General features: G+C 38.6%; 1 protein-coding gene across 1 annotated transcript in view; it reads right to left on the reverse strand.

The window, feature by feature from the left end:
* SHROOM4 (shroom family member 4) overlaps positions 1 to 7,469 on the reverse strand; it is a 297,429-nt gene that overhangs the window by 215,606 nt on the left and 74,354 nt on the right. The gene's annotated exons all lie outside the window — the stretch shown is intronic.

Consider the following 7,469-nt stretch of genomic DNA (forward strand, 5'->3'; position numbering starts at 1 on the left):
CCAGCCTTCTGGTTAGCAGTCATATGCCTTAGGCACTATGCCACCAGAGCAGTTTTGTGTATGCAATAGTTGTTATGTTGTTGTTATGTGCTGTCGAGTCAGCCCTGACTCATAGCGACCCCTCCTTGGGTTTCCGAGGCAGTATCACTATGGAAGTAGGATTGCCCAACCTTCCTTCCAAAGAGTGGCTGGTGGATTTGAACCGCCAGCCTTCTGGTTAGCAGTCAAGTGCCTTAGCCACTATGCTACCAGAGCTCCCTTATTGTCTGTACCTCTTGTGCACCTTTCTGACTCTTCCTTTTCTTTAGTGATGTTGTGCTAGTCACATACTTTTGTTATATTGCTTTTCTCTTCACCCATATCAATATCTGTCTCTTCACTATCTGTTTTCCCTCCCTCCCCTTCTCCTCCCATCCCTGATAACCAGCAAAGAAAATTTCCTTCACTGTGTAAAACATTTCTTGACTTTTTATAATAACAGGCTTATACAGTATTTCTCCTATGATTGACTTATTGAACTCAGTATAATGTCCTCTAAGTTCATTCACATTATGCAGTGTTCTACAGATTCTACATTATTCTGTAGGGTTGCATGGTTCTGCACAGGGTGTATGTACCATAATTTGGATATCCATTCATCTGTTGATGGGCACTTAGTTTATTTCCATCTCTTTGCTATTGTAAATAGTGCTGTGATAACCATGGGTACATTCCTAGTAGTTAGCTTGGTGGATCAAATGGTATTTCTATTTCAAGCTTTTTAAGGAAGTGCTATACTCTTTTTTAGGAGCTCTGGTAGCGTAGTGCCTAAGGCACTTGACTGCTAACCAGAAGGCTGGTTGTTCAAACCCACCAGCCACTTCTCAGAAGGAAGGTTGGGCAATCTACTTCCATAGTGATACTTACTGCCTCTGAAACTTAAGGAGGGGTCGCTATGAGTCGGGTCCGACTTGATGGCCCCTAACAACAACATGCTCTTTTCTAGGCATAGTGCCTAAGGCATTTGACTGCCAACCAGAAGGCCGGTGGTCCAATCCCACCAGCCACTCCTCGAAAGGATGATTGGGCAATCTACTTCGGTAGAGATACCACCTCAGAAAGCCAAGAAGGGGTTGCTATGAGTCTCGCTGGCAGTGAGTTTGGTTTAAACTGTTTTCTACAGTGGTTGTACCATTTTACAGTCCTACCAGCAGTGTGTGAGAGTTCCAATCTCCCCACACCCTTGCTAGGATTTGTTGTTTTCTGTCTTGCTGGACTTTGCTATTATTGCTGAGGTGAGATGGTATCTCATTGTTGTTTTGATATGCATCTCTCTAATGGCTATCGATTGTGAGTATTTCTTCAAGTGTTTGTTGGCTGCCAGAATATCTTCTTGGGTGAATTATCTGTTCCTATCCTTTGGCCATTTTTGAATTGGATTGTTTGTATATTTGATGTTGAGATGTTAAAGTTATCTATAAATTTTATAGATAAGTCCCTTGTCAGATATGTCATTGCAAACTATTTTTTTTCCCAATCTGTAGGTTCTCTTTTTCCTCTTTTGGAGAAGACTTATGATACACAGAATAATTTAATTTTTATAAGACCCTAGATGGGGCAATCTACTTCCGTAGAGATACTGCCTCGGAAACCCAAGGAGGGGTCGCTATGAGTCGGGGCCAACTCGATGGCACATAACAACAACAACAAAAGTCATCTAGTATCTCTTCTGATGTTTGTGTATTTTGGGTTATGCTTGATAGTCTATGTATGCCATAAATTGTTGTTGTTTTTGCCCTAAATTAGGGCCCCTTAATTTGCCCCTATTTTATCTCGGATGAACTTTATACTTTTAGATTTTATGTTTAGGTCTTTGATCCATTTTGAGTTTGTTTTTGTGTATGGTGTGAGGTATGGATCTTGTTTCATTTTTCTGCAAATGGAAATCCAGTTTTGCCAGCACCAATTGTTAAATAAATTATCTCTTCCCTATCGAGTGGGTTTGGGCTCTTTGTCAAAGATCAGCTGTCCATAGGTGGATGGATCTATTTCTGGATTCTCAATTCTGTTCCATTGGTCTATGTATCTATCATTTTACCGAAACCAGATTGTTTTGACTACTGTGGCTATAAAGTAGGCTTTGAGATCGGGTAGTGTGAGATCTCCTACTTTTAATTCTTCTGTAGTGCATTGCTTATCTGAGCCCTGTTTCCTTTCTATATGAAATCAGTGATTGGTTTTGCCATGTGCTTAAAGAATGTTGATGGAAATTGGATTAGGATATCATTGAATCTATAGATTGTTTTAGGTAGTATCAACATTTTCACAATGTTCAGCCTTCCTAACCATGAACTTCGCGTATTCTTCCATTTATGTAGGTCTCTTATAATTTCCTGCAGTAGTATTTTGTATTTTTCTTTGAATAGGTCTTTTCTGCTCCTGGTAAGATTTATTCTTTAGTATTTCCTTTTTTTGGTAGCCTTTGTTGGTGTATTGCCTAAGGCACCTGACAGCTAACCAGAAGGTTGGCGGTTCAAACCCACCAGCTACTCCTCGGAAGGAAGATTGGGTTATCTATTTCTGCGGTGATACCCCCTCGGAAGCCCAAGGAGGGGTCGCTGTGAGTTGGGTCCAAATTGATGGCACATAACAGCAACAACATAAATTGTATTTTTTAAAATTTCCTTTTCAGAGATATCGTTATTGATGTAGAGGAATCTAATTGATATCTGTAATGCTGATTTGTATCCTGCCACTTTGCTGAAATTTTCAATTAGTTCTAATAATTTTTTGCTGAGTCTCTTGGTTTCTCTATGTATAGACCAAAACAAAAACAAAACCACTGCCATTGAGTCAATTCTGACTCACAGTGACCCCCACTGGGTTTCTGAGGTGGTAAATCTTTATGGAAGTAGATTGCCTAGTACTGCTTCCACAGAGTGCCTGGTGGGTTTGAACCACCAACCTTCGGGTTAGCAGTCAGATGGATCATGTAATCTGCCAAAGGAGATAGTTTTACTTCTTATTTGCCAATTTGGATGCCTTTTATATCTCTGTCTTGCCTTATTGTCTTGGCTGGGATTTTCAATACAATCTTGAGTAGAAGTGGAGATAGAGGGCATCTTATTTCGTTCCTGTGTACAAGGGGAATATTTTGAGTCTCTTTCCACTGAGAACAATGTTGGCTGTTGATTTTGTGTACATGCCCTTTATTATGTTGAGAAATTTCCCTTCTATTCCTATAAAAACTTCCTGAGAGTTTTTATCAGGAATGGGTACTGGATTTTATCAATTGCCTTTTCTGCATTGATTGATATGATCATGTGGTTCTTTTGTTTTATTTAAGTTCTGGATTACATTGATAATTTTTCTAATGTTGAACAATCCTTGCATACCTGGTATGAATCCCACTTGGTCATGGTGTATTATTATTATTTTTTTATATATAGTGTTGGATTCTATTGCCTACAATTTTGTTGGAGATTACTGCATCCATATTCTTGAGGAATATTGCTCTGTAGTTATCCTTTTTAGTGGTGTCATTGGTTTTGGTATGAGGGATATGCTTGCTTCATGAAATAAATTTGGGCCTATGCTATCCTTTTCTATGTTCTGGAACAGCTTGACTAGGATTGATAGGTGTCTCCTCTCTTAACTGTTGAAAGAATTCTCCAGTGACATATTATGGGCCAGTGGGCCAGGATGTTTTGTGTGTGTGTTTGAGAGTTTTTTTCTTTTTCTTTTTTTTTAACCTGTTCAATTTCTTCCTTTGTTATTGGTCTATTCAAATTTTCTACCTCACACTGTGACAGTTTGGGTAGGTTCTTATGTCTTTAGAAATTTGTCCATTTCTTCTGGTTTTTGAATTTCTTGAAGTATAGTTTTTCATGTTGTTGTTAGGTGCCATTGAGTCATCTCAGACTCACAGGGACCCTATGTACAACAGAACAAAACACTGCAGAGTTCTGAACCAGCCACATGATCACTGCTATATCTGAGCCCATCGTTGCAGCCACTGTGTCAATCCAACTTGTTGAGGGCATTCTCCTTTTTCATGGACCCTCCACTTTACCAAGCATGACATCCTTCTCTAGAGAATGGTTTCTTCAGACAACATAACCAAAGAAGGTGAGATGAAGTTTGGCAATTTTCACTTCCAAAGAACATTCTGGCTGCACTTTGCCCAGGACAGATTTGTTAGTTCTTTCAGTAGTCCATGGTATTCTCAGTATTCTTGGCCAACACCACAACTCAAAATCATCAACTCTTCTTTGGTCTTCCTCTTTCGTTGTCCAGCTTTCACATGCATAAAAGGTGAGTGAAAATACCATGGCTTGAGTTAGCTGCACCTTAGTCTTCGAAGGGATATCTTTGCTCTTCAGCACTTGAAAGAGGACTTTTGGTGCAGATTTACTGAATGCAATATGTCTTTTTATGTTTTGACTGCTGCTTCTATTGGTGTTGACTGTACAACCAAGAAATATGAAGTCTTTGACAACTTCAATCTTTTCTCCATTTACGGTGATGCTGCTTATGGGTCCAACTGTGAGTATTTTTGTTTTCTTTATATTTAGGTATAATCCATACTGCAGATGATAGCCTTCAGCCTTCGTCAGTAAGTGCTTCAAGTCATCCTCACTTTCAGCAACCAAAGTTGTGTTGTCTGTGTATCGCAGGTTATTAAAGAGGCTTTCTCCAATCCTGATGTCATGTTCTTCACATAATCCAGCTTCTCAGATTATTTGCTCAGCATATAGATGGAATGAGTATGGTTAAAGAATACGACCCTGACACATTCCTTTCCTGATTTTAAAACATGCAGTATCCTCTTGTTCTGTTTGAACGACAGCCTCCTGGTCTATGTACAGATTCCTCATGAGTACAATTAAATGTTCTGGAATTCCCATTCTTCTCAATGTTAACCATAATTTGTTATGATCCACACAATCAAATGCTTTTGCATAGTCAATAAAACATAAGTGAACATCTTTCTGGTATTCTTTGCTTTCAGCTAAGATCCTTCTGATGTCAGCCATGATATCTCTCATTCCACGTCCTCTTCCAAATCCAGCTTGCATTTCTGGAATTTCTCTGTCAACATGCTGCTGCAACTGTTTTTTAATTATCTTCAGTAAGATTTTACTTGCATGTTATATTAATGATATTGTTCGATAATTTCCACATTCTGTGGGATCACCTTTCTTTGGAATGGGTACAAATATGGATCTCTTCCAGTGAGTCGGCCATGTAGCAGTTTTCCAAATCTCTTGGCATAGCTGAGTGAGTGCCTCTAGCATGGCATCCATTTGTTGAAATATCCATTTGTTGAAACAAGTCCATGTATATAGCCACTGTTTGTGTTGCTGAAAAAATGTATTTGCAATGAATAAGTCGTTGGTCTTGCAAAATTCTATCACACAATCTCCAGTGTTATTTCTATCACCAAGGCTAAATTTTCCAACTACTGGTGATTCTTCTGTTTCCAACTTTTGCATTCAAGTCACTAGTGATAACTAACATATCTTGATTGCATGTTTGGTGAATTTCAGACTGCAGAAGTTGATAAAAATCTTCAATTCCTCATCTTTGGCTTTGGTGGTTAGTGTGTAAATTTGGATAATAGTATTAACTGGTCTTCTTTGTAGGCATAAGAATATATCTATCATTGACAGCACTGTACTTCAGGACAGATCTTGAAACATCTTTTGTGATGGTGAATGCCACGCCATTCCTCTTCAAATTGTCATTCCCAGCATAATAGATCGTATGGTTGTTGGACCCAAAATGGCCAAAACCGGTCCATTTCAGCTTACTAATGCCAAGGATATCAATCTTTATGTGTTCCATTTCATTTTTGACAAATTTCAATTTTCCTAGATCCATACTTTGTACATTCCATGTTCTGATTATTAATGGATGTTTGCAGCTGGTTCTCCTCAATTTGAGTCATGCCACGTCAGCAAATGGAGGTCCTGAAAGCTTTACTTTATCCATATTATTAAGGTTTGTTCTACTCTGAGGAAGCAGCTCTTTCCCAGTCATAATTTGAGTGCCTTCTGACCTAAAGCGCTCCTCTTCTTGCACTGTATCGGACAATGTTTCTGGGCTATTCATAAAGTTGCCTAGTGATGTATCAGCCAGTGTTTCTCTGCTATTCATAAAGTTTTCCCTGGCCAGTTCTCTGAGAGGTGAATGGTCTCTTCCTTCTTCCTAGTCTGTCTCAGTCTGTAAGCTGCATTGAAACTTGCACACCATGTACAACCCTGGTGGCTTTGAAACACTGGTGGCACAGCCTCAAGCCTGTAGTAAATTCTTATTTAAGTTTCAAACATTCTGTTGTATATTGACACCATCCTGACTTCCTGTCCATGTGTTGTTGTTGTTGTTGTTATGTGCTGTCGAGTAGGACCCAACTCATAGCGACCCCTTCTTGGGCTGCCGAGGCAGTATCACTACGGAAGTAGATTACCGAACCTTCCTTCTGAGTAGTGGCTGGGGAGTTTGAACCGCCAGCCTTCTGGTTAGCAGTCAATGCCTTAGGCACTATGCTACATTTATTTTGTTTATTTGCTTGTATTTGGTATCATGTACAGATTTACTCCTCTGGTTGTCTATTTTCCATTTTTTAACCTTATTTCAGATTTGAGAATTCTTTTCCTGGGCTGGTTTCTGGGTGGTGGTTTCGTTTGTCTTAATCTTAGTTTGTTTTCTTCTGTTGTTGGTTTTTGTTTGGAAGGAATCCCTTTAGCATTTCTCATAGGGTTGGCCTAGCTTTTAAAAATTCCCTTAATTTCTGTTTTCTGGGAATGTCCTAATTTTGCCATATCTGAGGGACAGTTTTCCTGATTCAATTCTTGGTTGGAAATTTTTTTTTCCTAGAAGATTTTTTGCATGTCATTCCATCACCTTATTGCCTGCATGGTTTCTGCTGAGAAATCAGAGCTTAGTCTTACTGGTTGCACTTTGTAGGTAATATTTAATTTTTCCCAAGCTGCTCTCAATATTCTTTCTTTGTTTTTGGTTTTGAAATGTTTGATTATGATATGTCTTGGTGACTTTCTCTTGATGTCCATCCTGTATGGGCTTCATTGAGCTTCTTGGATGGATATCTCTTCATCTTTCATGATATTGAGGAAGTTTTTCATTAGCAAGTCTTCAACAATTTTCTCTGTAGTTTTCTATAAATCCAATCAGGTCTGTTATTTCTTTTGATATCATCCCATATAAGTCTTAGGTTTTCTTCATTTCTTTTCATTCTCTTTTCTGATTTTTCCTCATACAAATTGGTGTCAGTAGAGTTGTCTTCTCCCTGAGATATGCATTCTTCAACCAGTTTGATTCTACTCTTTTGTCCTTTCAATGTATTACCTATCTCTGCAATTTTAGTGTAAATATTCTGGATATCTAGTATCTGTTTTTGTATGATTTCTAATTACCTATTTATTTTGTCATTTTTTCTTGTATGTTTTCCCATTTGTTTGTTTTTCTTT

Source organism: Orycteropus afer, unplaced genomic scaffold (genome assembly GCF_000298275.1).
Source record: "Orycteropus afer afer isolate SDZICR_OR568_19922 unplaced genomic scaffold, OryAfe1.0 scaffold00785, whole genome shotgun sequence".
In the NCBI taxonomy this organism is placed as follows: domain Eukaryota; kingdom Metazoa; phylum Chordata; class Mammalia; order Tubulidentata; family Orycteropodidae; genus Orycteropus; species Orycteropus afer.